General features: G+C 43.9%; 1 long non-coding RNA gene across 1 annotated transcript in view; it reads left to right on the top strand.

Annotated features, from left to right (window-relative positions):
* Positions 1-25,697, top strand: part of LOC147029383 (uncharacterized) — a 102,314-nt gene that overhangs the window by 73,700 nt on the left and 2,917 nt on the right. The window lies entirely within an intron of this gene.

The raw sequence follows: 25,697 nt of genomic DNA, 5'->3' as shown, positions 1-25,697 counted from the left end.
AATGACATGTATTCCCACTAGACAACGGGTTTGGGCCTAACTACACATGCACTTACCGAGATACCTCACCTAAGGGACCTGAATGGTGGTTTGCGAATCTGGTAACCACAACAATATACACGTGTGTGTGTTTTGAATGTGAACACTTACGACCTCTCTTTACCTTCCTCCAAGAATGATTTGTAAAATTTGACTCATTTTAATTACGATGTTATTTTTTGGTGTTTTAGGACCCCCTTCCCTCAAAAAAGTGGTTTTAACAAATTTTATGATGGGTCAAGCGAAGCTTGCGATCTACAAATCCAAGAAGGCAAAAATGGGAAAATTGCTGTTTCTTCACATAATGTGCTACTCACTTTTAAGGCTCTTGTGAGCACAAGAATAAAACTGGAATACTGTTTTTTTAAAAAACAAAATTTTAGCATTATTTAAAGTAAAATGGGTTTTTAATGATGCCATTTGTAAATTTGATGATACTCATTTATAAATCATTTCTCTTTGAACCAATGATTTAATTAGTTTCTTCCTGTGATTGTATATAACAGTCCCTTTCGCTTTTGTAATAAAAGGAAGAAACACTGAAGTCTCTCCCCCCTCCAGCCGATCCCTCCTAATTGATATCGAATCGATCATCAGACCTTGAGAAAGACCTAAGTTAAAACGTCACTGAGCTCTGTTGGAATGACATGTTCGAATATATCCCGAAGATGCTTGATCATGATCACAGAAAGTATGGATGTGTGAAGTCAATATTATATTCTACAAACTATTCTATCACCACAAGAGCTCAGGGGATGGTGTCATTGCCTGGTGCGTTCTATTTTGATATATATATATATATATATATATATATATATATATATATATATATATATATATATGTATATATATATATATATATATATGTATATATATATATATGTATATATATATATGTATATATATTTATATGTATATATGTATACATATATATATATATATATATATATATATATATATATATATATATATATATATATATATCAAAATAGAACGCACCAGGCAATGACACCATCCCCATATATACACTTTTTTATGGTACACACACATATATACACCAGGCATAGTGGCGTGCGCCTGTAATCTGGCTACTCAGAGGCTTGGGTTGGAGGATCGCTTGAAGACGGGAGCTCTGCACTGGGCCGTGCTATGAGAGGGTGGAGGGCAGCCCGGAATCATGGCGAAATCCAATCCTTATCCCTGTGTCGTTAGATGCGACCAGGGTTGCGTCAGGAAGGGCATCCGACATAAAACCTGTGCCAAATCATTTTGCGGATCATAACGGATGATCCGCTGTGGCGACCCCTAACGGGAGCAGCTGAAAGACGAACAATATATATATATATATATATATATATATATATATATATATATATATATATATATATATTATTCATAAAGTTCTTTTGAACCACTGACTCACTGACTGATATTAAAGATCGGTACCTTACGGGTGATATAGGAAGTTGAAATTTTGCATGCTGTTGGACATTGAAGCCAGTACACCATCAAAAAAAATCATAGAATCGTCGGACAACATCCATAAATGAAAATATAAATGAAAAATCAAATGCAGGTGAGTGACCCAAGACAATGGGGATACATGGTTTGTATGCTTACACAATGTGTAAGCACACCCCCACTAGTGTGTGTGTGTGTGTATGCTGTATATATATATATATATATATATATATATATATATATATATATATATATATATACATATACATATACATATACATATACATATACATATACATATACATATACATATACATATACATATAGTCAGTCTTGACATCACTCTTGCTATGAAGTTTGAAGTCCTAAACCATGCCAACTGAACAATTCTCAGGCCATGAATCCACTTCTAACAATCTAAACTGCTGGCATGATGCATTTGGAATTCAATGATTCACAAGTTTTCTGTAATATATTAACCTTTCTATGTATTCACCAAAAGTGTGAAATGAGATTTGTTTCCACACTTCGACAGCATGCAGTGGCTGGTTCATTCTTCTTGTGACTTTGTACTGATATTGTTCAATTTAACCGTGTGGGTTGTTTTTGCAACTTGCAGTTTCCCAAAATACTTCTGATTCTTCATCAATCCCGATTACTGTTTCAGTTTGCTGCTGGATGTTTTTCTCCATTTTTTACTTTGCAGATAGACATAAAATATTGTCTTGATAAATGCCACCAGCATCTTTGAATAGCTTGAGGAATAGCTCAGTTTCACAGGCTTCAACTATCAAGCACATTGCTTATTCATGGATATCACTTCCACATGGCCTGGAACAGCCTGAGACTTCATAGGTTGGGTGCCATCAACTTTAACGAATCGACCCAAATCCTCATTTGTACAGCTCGGTCTGTCAAATCACTTCTACATCGTACTTCTAATGATGCCACAAAAAAGCACTGTATTTTTTTTCTTCCATTTTTGTAAATGATTTTCTCAAATGTACATATGACAGAACATCAATGCTTTCTTCAAATCTGTACGCTTTAATACTACGTGCCTCCATTATGACAGGTTTTTTTTTCATCAATAGTACATTTCCTGGAGAATCTGTTTGGAATGAAGGATTATTCAAGCAAATAATGTGGTCATAGGGAGAATGAAGCACAATGCTTCCTCCATTCCAGTTCTTGTCATGTGCCTATAAATGCCCTGCACCATCATACAGATTTTCCCAAAGTCAATGAACGGTGAGCGATGAGAGTCACACTTTCACCGCAGGGTTTTTAATGCTAACCCTGATGATTTTCTGTGCCATGTCATGCTGCAGGATGATACATGATTTTGAAACATTTTTTTTCATCCAGAGGCCAAACATAAAAGACACTCCCTGAAGCATGCATATTCTGCTTTCACAAGTCAGGGATTCAACAGGAAAGGTCACATTCATTTTGGGACAGAGATTGAGTAGTTATTCGTCTGAAGGCAATAAGTGGAAGCGAGATTGGAAAATGCACAATCCATGACAAACACTTCGGTGTATTCAGTGTATCGCAAGCGTCCCTTTGTGAATATACCTTCCTTACTTCCTTTATCTGGATTTCATTATACTTCTTTTCTTTCCTTTGCTGAGGGAGGAATTGTTTGGAAATCAGTGTTTTCACTGTGCTGACGTCATTGGAGAGACAAGACAAGAGAGCGAGGAGTAAAAGAAGGCCAGTTTTGTGAGCACCCAGAACTTTTCTTTTTTTAAATGGAGTATAGTTGTTACATGTGATGATGAGTATTTCCTTTAAAACATCCTACAAGTTGAGTTTTAGGGTTTTGCTCTTTTTTAAGCGTTACCCCTTTTTCAGGGTTTGAAAGAATATCAGACTACAAATCTTTTGACCAATCTTCATAATTTTAAAAACGAGCATTTAAAGTCCTTAAAACACTTTGAGAGCTTGGACATTGGAATATATTTCATTTTTGAATAGTGAAGATGATCTCATGAACATACTGTGTATTACATTTTGATTTTACGACAACAAATTATTTACCGATTCGCTTTATCCCATGCATACAAAATACATATCTCAGTAGTGTTTATGAAATTATGTCCAGCATAAATATTCCATGGAATAAAAAATAAAATAAAATCAACCATCAGGATGGTTGCTTTCATGCATGAAATTGGATTGTGGACCCGCCATTCTCAGAGGTTCTAGGATTGGAGGTCAAAACTTCGATGATGAATGGAGTCAAGCTGATGATTCCTATGCTCATTGAATTGTATTTTTTGTTTACAAAGTCGAGGATCGTGGTAGAGCTGAGATATAGAAGATATGAGAATGGAACATCTATAACACAATGGAAAGAAGGAAAATACCAACACCAAATGGCCGATTGGACTGAGAATGGGAGTCGGGAGAGGGCAACAATGAGAGTGAGGGGAGGGTGAGAAGGACACAGGGGGTGAACAATTATGTTGGAAGCTCACAGACAACCAGAAGGGGCCTGAAAGAAGAGGAAAGGAGAACTGGGGATGAAATAGCAATGGAACAAAAAAACAGAAAGATGGGTGAAAGGAGAGGACAGATAAACCAGTGACCTGGAAAGGAACCGGTGGGCTTGGGGAGGTTAATTGGGTGAGAAAAAAAAATCATGAGTATGGATGGGGGTCGACAGCCACCTCAATTCCCTGAATGAAAAACAGCTGAGTTTGAATAGAATGAGAAAGTTGATTCCATGGGTGAGAAAAAAAGAGGAACGAATGAGTGGAGTGCGCCTTAATTTTGGGAATTTCACTCAAAGTGGGTCAGTGGCAGAGCAGGTGCACCCGAGAATAATCGGGAGTGGTGGTGGGGGGGGGGAGGGGAGGAGACAAAGCATGTGATGGGCAGAGATTGCAAGACCATGTCTGATTTAGGAGTAACAGCCCCAGAGATTCAGGTTAGTTGCACAATATTCCAATGATGTTGAGGGCCTTTGTCTCCAAAGCATGAGGATGTGAAAGGTGTGAGGCAGTGGTGCCAACCTGGATGGGAGAGCAGTACTCTATCGAACTGCAAATGAAAGCCATGTAACTTTTTAGAAGTTCGGACTGGCCAAGGAAAGACTCGCCACAACTGAGGCTATCCAGTCGACGACTGGCTTTGAATGCCTGCTTTGCTCTTTTTATTTTAAAATATACAATGTCGAGGCTCCTATGAGAGCTAACACACAGAACGGACAACAAAGGGAGCAGGAGACAAGAGGGGCAGAAGAGGGAAGCGCAAAACAGTGGGGAACAGAGACATGAAGAGATCTGTGGAAGGGAGAGGGATGGGGTGGGGTCCAAAAGGGTAAACAGGATGGATACGACAGGGAATTTCAGGAAGGAAAACAGGGAATTTGAAGGAGGTGGGTTTGAGGTGAATTAATGGGGGTAGAAAAGATCGTAGTTTTGGATGGGGGAAGATAAGAGATGGTGGTGAACATCTGTTTTGAAGACCTGGAGGGAAGAGTGGGATTGAAGAGAGAGTGGGAGTTTGTTCCAAAGGCGGGGAAAAAGAGGTATAAACGAGTGAAGATGAGCAGTGGTTCGTGATTTTGTTAGTTTTAATGGGGTTGCTGGCAGACGTTGATGAGCACCTTGCGGAAACATGGTGGTGGGGAGGGGGGGGGCAGATCATCAAGAGAGTGGGGGGGGAGCAATGCCAGAGAGGAGACGGTAGGAGACAGAAAGACCACTGACCAACCAAAGACTCAACCTCATCGCGGGAGATGCCAATGATCCAAATGCCATGGTTTCCACAATCTGAAACCAAGAAAGGGGGGAGTACCAGCTCAGAAGGGAGCACAGTACTCTGTCGGGCTGCACATGGAAGCTTTGAATGTGGTCAGCAGCTCAGCTATGCCAAGGAAGGACTTTGCATGATGGGGGATGCGCAGTTGCTGACTGGCTATGGAGGCCAGGTTGGAAATGTGGCTTTCCCGGGAAAGATCGTGGCAGATATTGAGGCCCAAAAGCTTGAATTAAAGGACTTCTTCAAGAGGATTGTTAAGAAAGTAGATTGGGGGTGGGGGAGGGATGGTTCAGACGGTCCTTTCGGAGAGACATAGTGAGAGTGTGATTTTCCGGATTGAAAGACATGTTCCAAGTGCTGGACCAGCTTGTGATTTTATCCAGATCTGCAGAGAGTGAAGAAGCTGCTGCTTGCCGGTCTGAGGGATGACAGATGGTACGGCAGAGGGTGGAGTCATCAGCAAAGAGATCAAGAGAATTTTACAGAGAGTCAAAGAGATCATTGATGAAAACCAGAAAAAAGCACAGGGCCCAGAACGCTGCATTGAGGAACTCCAGCCTCGACAGGAAGAGGGGATGAGAGAACTCCATTTAGGGCCACATGTTGGCTGTGACAGGAGAGGAAGTCTGCGAGCCATGAGTGGAGATGGCCTTGGATATCACAGGAAGGGAGTTTTGTGAGGAGGTCAGGGTGCCAGACCATATCAAAAGCACGCGATATATCTTTGGATATGGCTCTGATTTCATGTCCGGCATTGAGTACCTCCATCCATTGTTGGGGAAAGCAAAAACAGCATATCCAGGGTGGAGTGACTTGGTCTGAATCCAAATTGATGATCGGAAATCAAGCCATTGATGAAGAGGAAGGATTTAATGTCTGAAGTGATAATGGATTCCATAACCTTACTGAAGATTGGGAGAAGGCTGATTGGTCTGTAGTTGCAGGAATCTGTTTTTGCACCTTTGTTATGCAGAGCGGTAATATTTGCTGATTTCCAAGCAGATGGCAGATGACCTTGAGCAAATGAGAGGGTGAATAGAACAGAGGTGATGAGCACGAGCTGCAGAGCTGTTTTTTTTTAGGACACGAAGGCTGATGCCGTCTGGACCAGTTGCAGGATCTGAGTCAAGGTTTGACAGCAAGCTCTCCACCTTGTCAGGATAAAAGGACACAGATTTCAGGAACAGCTGGGTGTGACTAGGTAAGGTGGGTTCAGAAAGCAATGGGTTTGGGACACAATATTTAGAAGCAAACACGGAGCTTAGGCATTCATCCTTTTCACGTGCAGTGTCAGCTGTGTGGCCATTTGAGGTAAGGAAGGGGATGGAGGGGGATCATGCACCAGAAACAGACTTTACCACACACCACCAGGATTTGGAGGAGGGAGACAGGTTTGAGAGTTCAGACTTGAGATGAGAGAGATGTTGTTTTCTGGCTCTCCTGAGGGTAGACACACATTTGTTCCGAGCTTTGTGGAAGGAACTGAGATTACCCTCAGTCGGATTTTCCGTCCATGAGACGAAGGTAAATTGTTTCAGGACAACCGCCTCACCACAAGCTTCAGTGTACCATGGATGGGAGGAAGGGAATGACAACTGAAGACGAGATGGGATATATCTATGTTTGAGAGAGTGCAAATTTCCTTTAAAAATTTCCAGGATGAGTTGATTTTGGAGAAAGTAAAATGGTTGACCAGTATAAAAGTTTGATTGCTGCTTGAAGACCCTGCCAGTCGGCCTGAGTGAAATGCCAGACTCGACGGCGCTGAGGTGGATCTCTGATAACAGCCAGAGAGATGTTTACTTTGACAAGGACGTGGTCAGAAGAACCGATTGGAGCGGAGGAAGAACAGCAGATATGTTCAGCGAAATTGGTCAAAATAATGTCCAAAAGAGATGGAGTACCATTGGGTGAGATCCGGGTCAGGAAGTTGATAAATTGTGTCAGTCCCACTGAGTTGCAAAAGTCTTTTGCTGAGGTGCCATGACAGGTGAGCAAAGTACCCACACCGAGCCAACTGGCATGATGACAATTGAAGTCACTACATTTGAGGAAAAGAGAGTTGGGATGAGAGGATCGAAGTTGGTCTTTGTTTTCAGTGAGCGGGCTGTAAATGGAGTCATCACTGTTTGCATTGCAAACTGGGATTTTTGGAATTTTTAAGTCAGACATGCGATTGAAGACATCACGTGAGTTATGCGATAAAGAAGAATTAAGAGAACGGAGGAAAGAAACGTCGTAACAGTGGGACGTTTTTGACACGGGATGAAGGAAAGGTCAAATTGAAGTCTTTGAAGAAGAAGAAGAAGAAGAAGAAGAAGAAGAAGAAGAAGAAGAAGAAGAAGAAGAAGAAGAAGAAGAAGAAGAAAATAAAGAAGAGTGAATTATGATACAATACAGAGAATCACACATGTGAACAGGGAAGTTGAAACATTATAAATGTCCGTATCTATTTTTATTTTTGATAAAGATTAGGTGAAGAAATGGTTGAAGAAAAAATTGTGAAGGCACAGTATGGTCCATGGTCAATGTGGGTTGGCAAAAGTAGAAGGAAGATGGTACATCAGCAGAAGAGGATGGAGGAAGAAGAGTCGGTGCAGGAAGTCTTGTGGTTATGTGGGGTGTAAGGTGATAAGAGAAAAGGTTTTTTTGTTGTTGTATTTTTTATATTTTAAGACTTGAAACAGAAGGCAAAGTTGGGAGGGATAGAATGAGGGTGGAGGGAAAAGTGGAGAAAATAGAAACTGATGATAATAAGAAGAAAATACAAATAAACACAATCGTGCACATAGACGGGAAGATGGGTCGGCCTCAGGGAAACCCGATATGACAAGACCGAGGAAAACTCACCAAATCACACAAGTTTAGAAACAAAACCAAACCAGGAACACGTAGTAAACTTGGAGGCAACAAAATAAAGAGTCAAAACGTGACAAACAATGACCGGAAACTTATCTTTGAGAAAGTTGGTGGAAACCCCTGGAGAGAACCAACTGTCGTCCAAAAAGTAGAACCAGAAGTTTGCCAAAGAGATCGTGCTTGATGGTGAAGTCCAAAAGTTTGAGGGACTGAACTTCTTCGAGGTGTTTATCAAATAAATAGGTGGATGGCTTCACAGTCCTTTTTTTTATTTTACAGGAGTGAGGCTGATGGAAGAACAAGGTAGGTTTGACAGTGGGACAAACATCAAAGGAATTAACGAACAGGATAAGAGGAAATGGAGGAGGGGAGGAAACACGACAATTCGCAAGTAAGATGGTTAGGGTTAGGAAGGAACTTTCAGTCTGTATTGGTGGCACAAGAATATAAAACAAGAAGAAAATGGTTGATTTATTGCCATGAAAATGTGCTTCGACAGAGGGTAAGTGTCCCAAAACACCTTTTCATCTTTCACGGCAGATAAGTCAACCATTTTCTTCTCGGTTAGGAAAGGTTATGATTATGGGACATGATAGGGAATAATAAGAGATGGCAGTGCACTGCTTGGTCGAAGCCATAGAGAGAATAATGAGATGGAACAGCCTCTTGAAGGTCCATGGATGGGAGAATTAAAAATACAAAAGAGTTGAGGTGTGCTCTCAGCCTTGATTTGGGAAGTTTAACCAGGATGTGGATACTGGAAGAATGTGTGCATCCTCGAGGAGGTAGGGAGGGTTGGAAAACCGAGAGAGCAGAGGCAGCAATATTGGAGAAGAGGCGGTAAAAAGTAGAGATGACCGACTTGCCTGCAGTGTGAAAGCAATAGACCTTGTGCTTTGGCTCATCAGGGTAGATTCCAATAATTTTGAGAGCTTTAGATTCGACAGAATCCAGGAGAAACTGGTATGTTTCCAGAGTGATAGCCCATAATGGAGAGTAGTACTCCATTGAGTTGCAGACAAAGGCTTTGTACAGTAGATATTGAGTAATTATGATTTTCGAAGGAAAGAGTACGGATCGACAGTGGATGTCCAGTCTGGGACAGGCTTTGGAGGCCACCTTTGTTATGTGAAAAGACCAAGTGAAAGTGTGCGATTGTCCTGGGTTGAAAGACATAATACAAGTTTTGTACCAGCTCCTGATTTTATCAAGATCTGATGAGAGGAAGGAGGCTGCTGACTGTCTATCTAGATCATGTAATGCAATGGTTTTCAGATATTCTTGATATCAATAATATATTTATGTCTGTGTAAGATTTATCAGATATATCTGGAAATCATACAAAAAAATGCCAATTATGTATGTATGTATGTATGTATGTATGAACCATTTAGAATTGAAAAGGGATTTGGCGATATCCATCAAGTCTTGCCTACTTATTAGGGGTACACTGGGACAGGTCGGAGACAAAAAGCACATCCTCTTCACCCTCGTGAGGTTGGATCGGAGATTAGCAATTTATTGTCTCCTTTGCAAATGGCAGAGTGCAAGTGCTGTGACCAATGACCTCTGCCAGAGGGAGGAGTTTTTTTACCTCCAGCACGGAAGGTGGACAGAGGTTATGTTTTCACCCCTGTGAGGAGGAGGATATCTCAAAAGGTTGTGGGCAGATTCGGACGAAACTTGGTGGACAGGTTGGGTGTGTGCCATGGACAAATTGATTGGATTTTGCTGAATATCTTTTTCTGAATACTAGAATTTTAAAAGTAGTTCTTCACCATTGAGAGATAGTTCCAAAAACGATATATAGCACAATATCTCAAAAAGTTTCTGAAAATGACTTCGTCACAATTCTTTCGTTTTCTTCAGATTTTGAAAATAACTCTTCCTAATATGTGCTTCACCTCTTTTGGATAATAATAATTTGCATGCAATAACACATTTGAAGTTTGCCATTCAGACAAACTGTACAAAGTATTTGTATGAGTAATATAATATGAGGCTGGCAGTATGACCTCGAGGTATGCACACTTGCCTTTAAGCTGTCGAGCCTGGGTTTGAATCCCAACCCAGCGATAAGCTGTCATCCTGGTGTTTCACAGGCATGGTGATTCATCATTGTGTATGCTGTCCCTTGGATGGGCGTTAAAATGGGAGTCCCATCTGTTGGTGTGTGTTAAAGACCTTATGGTGTCCTTCATAAAGAGAAGATGAGCGATTGCAAGCACGTTGGCCAAATTCCAAATCCCTGCTCTAACTACCGGTGGGAATGCAATGGCAAACCTCCCAGCATAACCCTTGCCAAGAAACTGCTTCGGCCGCACCGATGCTCTGTGACAGAATCAGAGACTAGAATACGAGTTCCTTTGTATGGAATTTCAATGCAACTGCAGGAGGAGGCCATTAGGTCCATCAAGACCTGTGCCAGAACAGAATTGCCAACTTATGGTTGTTTGTCGATACTAAAATCTTTTTTTTAAATGCTTAGCATCAAGCAAAAATGCAGCACTTACCATTTTGAAGGTCTTTTTTTAGGATTCGGCGGGGTCAGGTTCTCACCGCCAACCCCCCAGTCTCAGATGCCACCAAGTCCGGTACTTGTAAAAACACAGTAGGTCTACATTATTAACAATTATATCTTCCGTCTGTGTTTATTTATGAAAATTAATTTATAGTTCCACATTTTTGTGACATGATCTGCATATTCACTTCATTTTTTCCAAACTTCGTGTTTGCGATGAAAAAATATAATGCGGTCACCTAACTACATGACACGAAAACAAACATGAGGACCAACAAACCAAAGGACTCAGCTGGCATTCATGCTCTTACCGGCATTATCAGTTACATCGTATGTTGAAGAAGACACTTTTGATAAACTTGGCTTCTCGTGGGGGAACGAAACTGCTTGCACAAACACTTCCATGATTGCTGATCTCATGCCTTTTGCCTCCAGTGAAGTCGCTGAAGTATTCTTTTTCAGTGCGTTCTTGTGCTTAATATTTCAAGTGAATTTAGGTCCAGCATCTTGTACCGGTTTGCAAAACAACCTGCATTGGCAAAACATTTCAATCTTCCCATCTCACTTCTCATTGTATTTATTACTTCTGAAACAACCTTTTTATTATTATTATTATTATTATTATTATTATTATTATTATTATTATTATTATTATTCTCTATCTATAATTCCAGATATCTGTGTGTGTGTGTGTGTCTGTGACCGCTGTTTCTCGACAACCACTCGTCCGATCTAATTGAAACTTGCCAGGTATATTGCTGGGGACCTGAGAATGTGCCTTTTGAAGGTTTGATATTAATCGGACAAGTGCTTCCCAAGTTATGGCCATTTATTTACCAACCAATGACATGACACGTTGCTGCGGCCATTTATTTACCAACCAATGACATGACACGTTGCTGCGTAGGCCGGTGCGCGGCCGGCCGACGATGACGTCACGGGCTGTGCCGGTTACATGGCAGCGAATGTTATGGCAAGCAGACGGGGGTAAACTTGATTTTAATTTGGATTTTAATTAACTCTGTGTGTGGAAGTGTGGTTGTTGCGAGAACGCGAGAGCAAAGGAACGGCCTGTGTGATTGTCGTTTCTGGCTCGTGGTTTGAAAGTTTTTGGGTTTTTTTGCACGTACTTTTTTTTTCTCTCTCTTCTCTTCTCTTTGTGTTTTTCCTTGCGACGACATTGCGAAAAGGCAAAATAAGTTGGTGCTAATTGAATGATTGGCCATTAAAACGAAATTGCGAATAATGGTAACTGTGATATGCAAACTTCCGGATAGTGATGACTTACTGTATTCTTTCTCGATTTTTTTTCTCGATTTATCGACTTACTGTATTCTTTCTTTCTCGATTTCTGTACTTTCTCGATTTTCTTAGACACAATGCCCCAATCCAGTCGTCGTTTACTAAAGCGAAGGAACAGTCTGTGTGGTTGTTTGAAAGTTTTTTTTGGTTTGCACGTACGGGCACGCAAGAGCGAAGGAACGGCCTGTGTGGTTGTTTCTGGCAAGCGGTTTTAAAGTTTTTTTTTTTTTTTTTTTTTTGCACGTACAGACACGCATATACGGGCATACACTAGTTATTTAAAAAAGAAATGCTTGCATTTTCATTCTTTACCTGAAATATCATCTACTGGAAAAAATTACTGTCATGGAACGCTTCGATTACAATATGTACACAAGAAAGCATCTCAAATTTGCCAACCCTGTCCACGTCCGCTTTGCACTCAAATTAACGGACCCCCTTAACTACAAAAACAGATCCCCTTAACTACAGTCCAATTAGCTTACTGTACTTCCAATCATCAGCAAGATCATGGAATCCATCATCACAGTTGACATAAAATCCTTCCTTTTTTCTAACAGCCTTATCTCAAATCATCAATTCGGATTCAGACCTGGTCACTCTGCCTTTGACATGCTGCTTATACTCTCCCAACAATGGTGGAGGCCCTCAATATCAGACATGAGATCAGGGTCATCTCTCTGGACATATCTCGAGCCTTTGGTATAGTCTGGCATCATGCCATGCTCTCCAAACTGTCTTCCTATGGAATTCAAGGCCAACTCCACTCTTGGATTACTTACTTCCTCCACTGTCATCGCCAACGTGTGGCTCTTAACGGAACCCTTTCATCCCCTCTCCCTGTCAAGGTGAGAGTACCACAGAGCAATGTTCCAGGTCTCATACTATTCCGAATCTTCATCAGTGATCTCACTGACTCTCTGGAAAATCCTCTTTGTCTCTTTGCTTCTTCTTCTTTTTTGCATATGGCAGCTTGGCTGCCGGGGAGCTAACATTTTGTTGGGGTGCAACTATGCCGCCGATGCCATGTCCCTATACCATGACACTGCTACTCATTTTGCTGACCTTGGAAGGATGTTTGGCTGAGTCAACCCCATTGCGTTGAGGAGAAGGTGGGGGGGGGGGGTTCTTCAGGATTGAACGAAATGGGGTACATAAAAACAGCACATTAATAGAGCATGCAGAGACTGCCCGGAAATGTCCATGGGGGGGGGGGTGTATAGGAGAGGGTTTAGGAGGAGGTAAGCGTGAGGGGAAGGGAAGGAAGTGTGAGGGGTGACGAAGAGAAGAGTGCTAAAACGTGCCTAGACACTAACATTTTCTTGAAACCGCCAGGTTCCACATAAATCTGAGCAGAATTATTTAATACCCATGCTACCTATCTGGAAAAGGTAGAGAACTTTGCACCTGTCTGGTAGGCTCACTCCGAATCTGATTCGTACATGCTACATGATGTGAAGGCCGTTTTAAATTCAAAACAAAACCATCACTCCTTAATAGTCCTCAACAAAAGAGTGGTAGGAGAGAGGCTGGAGAGGAGGGGTAGAGGGGAGGAATGGGAAAGAGAGGGAGAGAGAGGAGAGAGGCTGGAGAGGAGGGGTAGAGGGGAGGAATGGGAAGGAGAGGGAAGAGTGGTGAGAGGGAGAGGGAAGAGTGGTGAGAGGGAGAGGAAGAGTAGTGAGAGAGGGAGAGGAAGAGTGGTAGAAGGGGTTGGAGGAATATAGAGAGAGGAATAGGGGTGGGAGAGAGGGAGAGGGGTGGAAGAGGGAGAGGGGAGAGAGAGGTAGAGGGAGAGTGGTGAGAGAGGTAGAGGGAGAGTGGTGAGAGAGGTAGAGGGAGAGTGGTGAGAGAGATGAGGAAGAGTGGTGAGAGAGGGAGAGGAAGAGTGGTGAGATAGGGAGAGGAAGAGTGGTGAGAGAGGGAGAGGAAGAGTGGGGACAGGAGAGTTGGAGAAGAGAGGGGGGATTCCAATAGATGCCATGCCCAGTTTAATACCCATTCAATAGACGGCGCATACATTGATGAATCACCCTACCTGTGAAACATTGGGATGACAGTTTATAGGTGGGTCAGGATACAAACCTAGGAGAGACAGCGAGATTAGAGCGGGTGTGCATTCCTCTCAGCTTTTCTGCCGTCAGGGGGGAGGGAAGTGGCGCGAGGTGGTGGGGGGGGAGGTGGCACGAGAGGGTGAGGGGGGAGGTGTGAAGGAGGTGGCATGAGGAGTTGGGGTGGACAGGGAAGGCTTTATTGACAAAAGCCAACGACATTCCTTGCGTTGTCTACTCTACTCTCAGAAATGACATGCCTCTACTCTCAGAAATATAATTTCCGGTGCTAACCCTAACAGCTTTATCCCAAACCTATCCTATTCCTACTTGCCCCACTAATCCCTCTATTCTATACTATCTCCTGCCACTACATCTCTTTGTGCACGACGTTCTGCTACATCTCTTTGAATTAATCTATTCCTACCAGGGCCCACTAATCCATTTCAACTAAATTATCTCCAGGGAAGAAGGAAAGGTGGCACGAGAGGGTGGGGTGGGGAGGGAAGTTGGCGCAATGGGGGTGGTGAGGGAAGGTGGCACGAGAAGGAGGGACTCACAGACTCAGATTCACAGCTGTAATTTGTCATAGGTCCTTCCACTAAGTATGAACTTCCTTGCAGATTTTCTCAAGGGAAATGTCGGTGAACAGCTATCTTCAAGTCTTTCGACAGTTGCTCAATGTGATTCAAGTTTGGCTGTATGCTTGGTGTCATTGTCCTGTTGTAACTTTGCCACAGTCTGAGGTCTTTTGCACTCTGAAGCAGGTTCTCCTGAAGGATTTGCCTGTATTTGGCTCCATTCATTATTCCTGCTATCCTTACAAGTCTCCCAGTCCCTGCTTCTGAAAAGCATCCTTATAGTATGATGCTACCAGCACCATGCTTCATGGTCGGGATGGTGTTAGAGATGGCTGATGAGCTGTGCTCATGTGCTTTTTCATGCTTTCATGACATTCTTTCACGTGCTTTTTCTCAGGAGTGGCTTCCGTCTGGCCACTCTCCCATAAATCCGAGATTTGTGAAGTGCTGCAGAGAGTGTTGTCCTCCGGCAGGTTCTCCCATCTCAGCCAAGGAACTCTGTAATTTTGTCAGAATGGTCATGAGGTTCTTGGTCACCTCCCTGACCAAGCTTCTTCTTGCTGGGTTGCTCAGTTTGTTAGGATGGCGAGCTCAAGGAAGAGTCTTGGTGGTTACATACTCTTTCCATTTCCTAATGACGGACCTCACTGTGCTCTTGGGAGCTTTCTCCACTCCTGAAATAGTTTTATACCCTTCCCCAGATATATGCCTCCTCACAGTTCTATCTCAGAGTTCTATAGATAACCCTTGGACTTCATGGTGGAGTTTCTGCTCTGACATGCACTGCCAACTGTGGGACCTTCTGTAGAAACGTGTGTTTCTTTATAAATCATGTCCAATCAATTGAATTGGCCACAGGTGGACTCCAATCAAGTTGTCGAGACATCTCAAGGATGATCAAAGGAAATTGGATACACCTGAGCTCGATTGGGAGTGTCACAGCAAAGGGTTTGAATACTTATTGACGCAATAAATTTAATCTTTTCATTCTTAATTAATTTGAAAAAATTGAAAAACATCTTTTCACTTTATCATGACGGGGTACTTTGTGTGGATCGGTGACAAAATATTTCGAGTAAAATCGAGTGGCAATCAATTGAAAGGTGTACCTGAGTTTTCTCAATATGATGATGATGTATAGATATCAAGTGAATCAGTTGAAAGTTGATGATTTATATGAGCTTGACCTTTTGACTTTCTTATAAAATAGGCTTCCGTTTTGTCACTACCTTGACCAATAATTGGTGAACTTCCTTGAAGATCGGAGTAAAATTGTGACGTGTAGGTGATTGAACGGACAGAATGACGGACCATTCCAACCAATATACTTGTGAATGTTCAATTGAACAAGTCACAAAACAAACAGATGGACAGACAGGAGTGATGACATCACATCCGTCCACCTTTGGTGGCAGATGTAATAAATCGATGAGCATGTAAATGAAAGAGGGACACCCACGGCATGAAGGAATACCCTTAACTAAATGTAAAACTGACCTATTGCCGAACTTAAACCAATCTAACCTCCAGGCTCAATTGGACCCGTGGCAACTCCCATTTCCTCCCAGGCAAAAATTCCTTTCCTATAGTAATTCTCTGCAGACTACTGTAGTAGGATCCGTTACCAATTATAGTATACGAGAGTACTACTCTCAGACACTATTATTTTAACTGTAGCAATTTTGTCTGTGCTCGTGGGGAATACCACTGCATGTACCCCAACCTTTTCTCTCTTGCTCTCGGAGCCGACTGTGGCGTTCACGTGGGGGTGGGGTGGTATTGCATTGGTGTTGCTGTGGTTCTGTGGTTCTGTAGTTCTCAAGATGAGTTTCTTCCTTCCCTATTTTTTTTTTGTTTGTTTCGGTTCTTCTGCTGAAGGACCTTCCTTCCCCTTCTCTTTATATTCTCTTTTTGAGGCCTCCACATTATCTCATGTGGCGGTACTGTGTGGATTTTCAAGAAAAGAAAGAAAAGTAAAAACAGGAAGTGGTGAAGGAGAAGAAGCGCGACGGGCGAGAGAAAAAGGCGGGAATGCATGGTGGACGCGCATCCTCCCTGTGTGATGAGAGACCGAGCCTGTAAGACCTCGTTGGGGATTGGAGTGATCCCTCTGAGGGCCGCCTATTGGAGGCACCGCCTGTGTTGAAGAGACTGAGGCAGAGGAGAGCCTCACTGGGTCACGTTGGTAGGAGGGGGGAGTAGAAGCGTTGCCTCCTGAGTGTCACCTGAGCCGACCTGAAGCAACGTGTGGCTCAAGCTGTTGCAGGAATTGCTCCAGTTTGTTCGTTGGTGAAGTTTGAGAACCCTTCCAGAGAGAGGGAGGGGTGGTGGTGAAGTGTCAGCCTTGTGGCCTGTGGCTGGGGCAAGGCCGTTGGAACATCAACTCAAACAGGTCTGAATTATTCTTCTTCTCCCCCCCCCCCCAACAACCCCCACCTTTCTCCTTGACACATGATTTTCTTTATATCTTGGTAAATATTATTTTGTTGTTTTGCTTCTCCCCCTCCCCTCTTGGGATTAGCTCGGGATTCCTAGATTGTCTTGTTCATTTTGTCTTGGTGCCTGTCTGCCCTTGAATTTCTTAATTATTACCACTGCATATATTTTATTATGTTCCTGTTTGTTTTTTGTTACATGGTTTATTCATTGCTTCGCGGTATACCCTGTGTTTCTTTATCCTGAGTAAAACATTTGAATTTGTTCCTCTTGTTTTGAGTTTTGCATTGCATTACTGGATTTGCATGCAATACTGTGTGTTGAAGAGTGGGCTGTGTGAATTGGCATCAGCAGTAGGATGTTAACTTCGGTTGGTCACATCTGACTGCCTATACGGCGCGACCACACACGGGGTACGTATTGGTCTCCCGCGGACGTCGATTAGGGCCTCTGGAACAATAGGCAGTACCCCGAGCCCTCTACCTGAAGGCTCGGTCGTAACACTACGTGGACCCCCACGCTGTCCCCCACCTTTCCTCCAGGGATAACGGCATATACAAGACTTCTTGGCCCATGTGGCCCATAAGAAAATGCAATGCAGCAAGTACGCAAACAGAACGGCAAGCAGTTGGCATTGGCTCACATTTGGCACACCGACAAGACTGGCAGGCAAGGTGGCAAGGCTAACGAGCCAAAGACGACCAGGTGAGTTGCTGCGGATGGTATGAACCAACAGGCTGGTGTGATGGCAGCAGGAAAGGCTTGCTGGCTTTATCCCGGACCTATCCTATTCCTACCTGCCCCACTAATCCCTCTATTCTATACTATCTCCTGCCACTACATCTCTTTGTGCACGCTGTTCTGCTACATCTCTTTGAATTAATCTATTCCTACCAGGGCCCACTAATCCATTTCAACTAAATTATCTCCAGGGAAGAAGATCAAGGGATGCTTGGTGACAATAAACAATGAAAAGAAGTGGATCACTGGAGGAGTAGCCCATTGGGGGGGGGGGGGGCGTGTGCCGACCACTACACGAGCAATTTGGGACACAATGGGTCCACTCAAAATCCAATTACCCTCCTCCATTTAACTCTGGTGGCCAAAAACATCCACAATGGTGCAGAGGAGTATCTCTAACTATCCTAACATCATCAAAACCATTCTCATTTAAATTTAACCTCTCCACTGTGGTTCCATTCAACCAATTTACCCACCGCTCCACCTGCTGGTACTCAAACAGTTTGGGCCGAGTCCTTCAAATTTTCATCCTGGGCGCTTGCACAATCTTGAGGCTGGGCAGTGCAACTCTTCTCTGCAGCTTCCCCACCTGACTCAAATGTGGCATTCTGTGCTGCTGAGGGCTAACCTTTCACCGCCTGAGTTACCCTCATTAATGCTGAGTCATGGGGGTGGGAGGCCTTCCTGGCCTCCCCCACTAGTGCTCTCCCTGGCACAAGTCACACGAGTCCTCCCGGGGGTATTCGGACCACCCTGTACTTCCCCCGCCTCCTCTGGGCTATTTGGTCCCACTTGGGATCTGGCACCATCCAGCACCGAAATGCCCTTAGCGCCAAATACCGACACCCTAATTGAACCGCACTCCCAGCCCTCCAAAGACTATTGCACCTTTTTGAATTTATAACTCCAACTCTTCCAGCGCTAACACGCAAACGGCATCCATGTTACAGAACAGCTGAATCCCGCTATCTACCTACCCGCTATCTTCATCAATATACCCCACTTTGCACCACCTATTCAATCCTCGAATTACTAAATATATATTGCCACACACTTTTTACACCTCATTCATCCCTTCACTCATTCCCTCTTTCATTCCAAACTCCGTCGGGATGAAGAAAGGAAAAAGGAGAAAAGCATCTCTCCTCACGTCAGCCAATTTAATTGCAAATTTCAACATTTTACAATTTTAATTCTTATAATTTCCAATTGCCCATATGGTCCAGTGTTAAGGATACCTGGTTTATATCCACGTGGCCTGGGTTTAATTCCTGGTGTGGCACCCCACCTGCAGGAGTTGACTGTCAGTGGAGTGACTTGAGTAAAAATTGATTGGCAAGCAATTGAAAGGTGTACCCAAGTTCATGCTTCATCAGATGATGATGATTTCCAATTATTTTTGTTACTATTTAAAATATCTTCAATATACAATGTCTCTACTCTTGTCTCACTCAAAACGTCCATGTCATCAACCTGCCTGCTTCAGTCTCTTTACCTGCTTCTTACATCCCCACTGGGCCATGGGGATTCCCCTCGGTGACCCAGCAGCTGTGGCCTCAATGCCTACTTGGGCTGTGCACTCTGCACAAGCTGTGCTCGATACCCACGGGCCACCTGCTGCAGCCTCCACTTGGGACTCCCACGGAGTCCCTTGACTCGTGTCTCAGTTCCCCCACTCTTACGCCAACATGCACAAGGATCACTGTGTGAATTTGCCTTTGTTATATCCCCTCCTTTCCTGAAAGGCTCGTGGGGGATCCTTTTTGCACCCTAGTTTGCCTGTTTGCCCCCACATTACGTTCAAGGCTTATGAGGACCATCAAACACCCAATCAGTGGGGTTTATATTTAACTCTCCTGGCTATCCTCACAGCCTAGAGGGAGCATATAAATTCAAACCTATCTAATCTCCAGGGGACTGCATGCACACATGCTCCATCGTGTGGCACCCCTGCTCCCCCCTCGGCTCGCTCGGATCGCCCTGAGCCAGAGACGTGCGAAATAACACCGGGGGAAGCCACACTGACTCTAAAACTACACAGTCCATCACTACTGACGTCTCCCCCATACACGTTCCTCCATCCTTCTTCCATCCAATCTATGCACTGCACTCATAGGTGCCTCACGCTGCTCGCCTTGCTCATCACACTCGTGCACTTACATGCACCCTCACCACCCCCCACGCCTGGGCCACTATGCATGGGACGAGCGGTCTTGACTTCACGAAACAACAGCTCGCCATCTGCTGAGGCACGCAATTCACGTTTCAGCCACGCAATCTACACCGCATGGACCCGTGTCGTGGCCTCAGACGTAGGTTTGAACTGCTCGCATGCAAGACTCATACACTGCACCCACACAGGCATGCACACCTCCTTGAGAGACCTGTTCCTGCTCCCCGTTCATACCATGACCGATGATGTCCATGTACCTGGTCGTTGAGACTGCACTGGCCACTAGCTCCACCTCGGGATTGGACTGCCCTGCCGGCTCCTGCGGCACAGATTATTGTGCTCGTGTCTCCCGTGAGGCCACAGGCATCTGGAACGAATGTGCCTCCACATGTCCTTCAACTTCCTCCACCAGGGCCTGTTATAATTTCGCTCTTAACCTCCTGGCCTAAGCTATTAACTTCTGCACTGTGGTGCTCCTGACATTATTTTTTTTTATTTCCTCTTGTCTATTTTAAGCTGCTCTAACTCTGTGTCACGTTTCATTTTACTTTCTCCCAACTCCTGTATTTTCAATTTCCGGTTTAACCCCCAAATCTCAGACTCCATGATCTGTCTTATCTCCTGTACCTTATTTGCTAAATCACCATTGATGGCTGCCAGTCCAGCCTTCAGCTCGGTGTGGCTCGCTTTCATTTTGGCTTGGCCCGCGTCCATTTTTTGCACCAGCTCGGAGTGGCTCGCATAAATTTTGTCGTCCAGCTAAGTCTGATCAGCCATCATCCTGTCAAACATAGCCATCATAATGGCCATATCTGCACTATTTCCACACTGCTGCGGCAAAGCTTCCCTGCTACTTCTGGGGGTTTCTTGTTTGTTGGGGTTTTAGGGCTACCGGGCAGGGGAGATGACTCCACCGCACCCTCTAGTGGTCCTTCCACCTCTATATCCAATTGGGTCATGGTGGTGTCTAACCAGCTTTGTCCCTTCTGGTTCTACTCATCCTGGCTCAACATTGTGATGGTTTGTTTGTAAAAAAACAATATTCCTAATGTGCAGCTCTGCAATTTTACTTCGAGGTGCAAGAATTTACACCTTGGGTTCCAATCCCACTGAAGCTGCGCCCAGGATGAAAAACACCAATTGTTTCAGTGTCAGCTGAGTCAGGGTGCAGGTCCCACTCTGATGACACAAAATGTTACAGCCACAGCCTGTTTCGGTTACCTGGTTTGAGTCCCACAGATCGTGTCAAAATGACCACAACTGCCAGCTAAGTCCACAGCCCTAAGTAAGTTCCCAAACCTGTTTGTCCCATTACAATACTCGTTGGAACCGTGGAATCAACAGGGTGATGCGTCGAAAGGTGCCGGCAACATTTATAATCTGGCCGAGCAACCATTGATCACGTAGACCGCCTGAGCCAGTTTTAGTTAGTTGGTCTAATGACACTGAAATCATCCTAAATCACCAAATGAGGAAAGTACAATGAGTAGAATCCAACCCCGAGACCAAGTATATTTATTTAAAAACAAATGGCGTGGGAGAAGGATTACATGAACACAAAAAAATAAGGAAGTATAAATTAATCGGTAATAAAACAGGTACCCGTTAACCCGACCGCATCATACCACCCTTGAACACACAAAACAATGCAGATTTATTTATGATTCTTAAATTATGGCCCGTTCATTCGCAAGGTACGAATACAGTGTCGGGTATTCAAAATCAATGGGGGTGGGTAGCATTGAGCTTCTCATTTTTAGCTCGCCTGTTCGAAGAACAGAAAGCTACAGCTATAGCGATACCCCCGGCGTGAGCGTTAGCGTCAGCGTGAGCGTGAAAATGTTAAAGTTTTTGGTGCAAGTTATTTAGAAGCTTGCCATTAATTTAATATGTGTACTAGGATGCTGATATTTGGCATGGAGGTTCCTTTGGGGTATAGTATTGATGTCGTGAAGTTGAAATTAAAAAATAATTTTAAATGTTTTAAATTTTTGACCTGTTTTGAACTTAACTTTTTTGTAGCACATCAACGTTAAAGTTTTTGGTGCAAGTTATTTCCTTTCTCATGTCTTTATCTACCACACTACTTTTTACTGATTACAATATACAAATACCTACTGTATATTGCTTTAAAATTATTTGGATCAGACTTCACTGCAATGTTTCATAAAAAATATTATTGGACGAGTCTTTTAAAAACGATAAATGTATAAACAGGCGAGCATTGGGTGGCTTTGACACCAACTCTCTGGTTGTACTACTTATGAATGTCTACAGCTGTAGAGAAACTCGGGTAGAGCTTGAAAAAGCAAAGGGCTTATCTTGTGCAGCTTTTCTTGGTTGCCTTTATACAGCTTTCTTTTGCGAGAAGAGCATGGGAGTGTATATATACTCGAAGAATCCAAATCCTCGAAGCGGTCAGGGGGTTTATGTTACAATCCTCATTCAAACTTGTCATTCAAAATACCTCTCGCTGCGTATTTCAAAACACCACTGCACTGAAAAACATGAAGACAGGAATACTGCACTGTAAAGGGTGGAAACTTTTAATATCTTCTCCCACCTGGAGTACTGCTACACGATAGACATTCACATGGAGAATTTGTGTTCACCGCCCCCCCAAGACCACCGGAAGGAATAAAAACACCCGATGCACTAATCGGGCTGATGCTGATCCTATGGAGCAAGTCTGGATATAATCTTCTCAGTTTTTTTCCTTTTTTTTTTTTTAAAGAATGCTGATGACACTTTTATTTTTTTATGTGTTACTATTAAATATTAGCAACATAGGTTTTCCAAACATGCAGTACCTTTTTGATTTTCAATTTATATGTTTTATACGAGAGATGAGCACATAAACATTCCCATCGCCGTTTCTAATATAGCTTTCCATTCACGATCCTGGAAAATAGGTGCACCAATTTTGTCACTTTGGCAGAAACTCACCCATCCTCGACTGATGGAATGGAGGCTTACCATGGCTGAATTGGGAATGGATGGCACAGAGACATATTGCTCATCTTTTAAACAAAAGCCCCCTCTGAGAACAGTGCAAGCCTGCCCTTACTCTCCGTCCATCTCTGCCACTGCACGGTCGGTGCATGTCCACTAAATTGGCAGTGCCGGGACAGCACCTTGCCAGTAATTACGACATTAAGTTTTGGCTGCAAGGAGCATTCTGTATCCACACAGTGTTCCCAAAGTGGTTTCTTGCCAGAGCAATTTCCTGCCTGGACATCTGTTCTTTCGGAGTAGTGAATATTGTTGGTTTTATTCAGGTGGATTATAATGAAATTCAGTTTGAACTTAACTTCGATTGTTACTTCATTTTAAAATATTGACATAAGTTTCATGGTGGAGCTTCATTTTTTAATATTGTTTCGGACACAGACGTTAGTAGACATCATTATAGTTTAATATAAATTGCACGAACACGTGGAGAGAATCAACAAATACGCAAGAAGCATAGAAAAAGTTCCAAAAACGAAATACTCACAACAGTTCAATAAATGTTACAGAAGGAGACACAAGAAACTTTGATACAGGAGGTCATTTGGTCCAACAAGCCTGGGCTACATCAACATTTTATCAACTTAAATTCACTGGGAGATGTGTGGCGATGAGATCAGTGAGGCAGGCACAGACACAAGTCAGGTCAGGTCAGGTATGGAGGATTACCTTTCCCTTTCCAGAAAGGGACAACAAGACCTCGCTTTCAGTCAGTTGGGATGATGCCAGTGTTCCAGGCAGAGCACAAAAATGCATGCATCAACATGAGTACAGCATGTCCACCAGCTTTGAGAAGTTCAGCATGGATGCCACAGATCCCAGGAACTTCACCCCATTCCAGGTGGTTCACCACAGCCTGTGTTTCCACAAACGACAGTGGATCACAGTTGATTGGAGGTCAGCATGAGAGATAGTAACATCACGGACATCCAACTCGACAGAGGGTGAATCAGCCTGGTACAGCCTTTCAAAGTGAAGGCCCAGTGGACCTTCACTTCAGACTCTTCTGTTAAGAGCCCACTACCCTCCGCTCTAACTGCAGTACACTGAGGGATGGGCTTGGAGGAACGCAATGCGTGAATTCCCCTGAAAGCAGGACGAGAATCACGACCACAGGTGATGCTCTATCCCCTCACAGATTCCTCGTACATCGGCCTCCTTGTCCACCCAGAGCGCACGTATAGTTTTACGCCTCAGCTCCCAGCTCAGCTCTGCCATTCAGGCTGGCCCTGCAACTCTGGTCAATGGTATCCAGTGCCCCTCGAGAGACAAAATTCTTCTTTGTCTGATGGTGAGTTCCAAGACATCCACTGGCAATATCAAGGACGGTGGTCTTGAAGGCACTCCACAACTCTTCAAGATTCTCCAAAGCACCCAGACCCCAAATCGCCACTCAGCCTGTTCGCAAACTCTTCAGGTACCCTCTCATCCTTGAGATTGTCAACATCCAGCCTAGGCTGGGATGGTACCATTCTCCCGGATTTAAGGTGCAACTTCAGAGTTGCCACAACAACCCTGTGGTCGGTATTGAGGAATTGCGCCCTCCGGTAGGCCCTGCAGTTCTGGATCATCTTCATTGACCATCAACGAGCACATGGTCAATCTCCTTTGCTACACCACCAGAGTTGGAATACCAAGTCCAGCATTGCGCCTGTGGGTGCTGAAACCATGAACCAGCCACCCTAAGTCCTTAACTTTTTGCAAAGTCAAGGGACTTAACTCGTGCTATTCTGGTTCACAGTTCCAGACCGACGGGGACCAACAAATGTCTCATAACCATCCCTATCAGTTCCAGTCGATGCATTGAAATCCCCCAAGACTAGAAGAGTATCTCGTCTGGGGCATTGATCAACCACAGACTCGAGCGTGGCATAGAATGCGTCCTTCACGGTGAGGTCACTTGCCTCAGTCGGAGCGTATACAGAGACTAGGGGAGATGACACCCAAGGAGTGATGAATCCTTTGTCTTATAATACGCCTGTTGACCGGTGTTCCCTCAATTATCATTGGTGTCAGCTTATTGGACACAGCCACAGCAACTCCTTCAGCATGGTAACCATCACAACGACCAGTCCAATTGTAGGTGTAACCACCCACCACGATCTCGCCACTATCCGGTCTCCAAACCTCAGAGAGTGCTGCAATACCGATGTCCAAATGCTTGAGCTCAGATGATAAGAGACAGGTGATCATCCTCTCTTAGGGAAAGGATATTCCAGGCACCACCTCTGGTTAACCCACGGAGACCACCGTCTGGTGGACGACACTTCAGCACCACCCCAACACACACAACCACAATCTGACTCGGGAAGGTTACCCCGTAGTTTTCCTCCTATCATCAAAGATTGGGCGTCCCGAAGGCTTTGCCCCAATCTCGTCATCCTGTGAGCTGCCCTGCGGAGAGCAGCTGCACAGGCGGTACTCCCACTGAGTGGAGTTTCAGATTTCTTTGTGGTACGTTTTGTGGAATGAAAGGTTTTACAGTGGCCAGAGTGCAAATCCTGCCACCAACTTCCAAAAAAAAATGTAACCCAACTGCAGGATGATGTCCGCAGACACAGTTGGGCACTGGATATGGATGGCCATTGGCTCACAAGGAGCTCCTCCGCCCTTTGACAGGTTTTGTTTTTAATCCTGCTGGGTGTCCATATCCATACACCCTCCTCACCAGAAAACCTGGTGGGGGAGACGGTTTAGTCGCCAACAACCTGGCTATGAATTGATGTGGAAAATCATGATTAAATTCACCTCCTTGC

This window comes from Eptatretus burgeri, chromosome 3 (assembly GCF_056783735.1).
Source record: "Eptatretus burgeri isolate ZD-2024b chromosome 3, Ebu_testis_v1, whole genome shotgun sequence".
Lineage (NCBI taxonomy): Eukaryota > Metazoa > Chordata > Myxini > Myxiniformes > Myxinidae > Eptatretus > Eptatretus burgeri.
The sequence above is the reverse complement of the archived record's forward strand: the minus strand, read 5'-3'. Positions and strand labels throughout refer to the sequence as shown.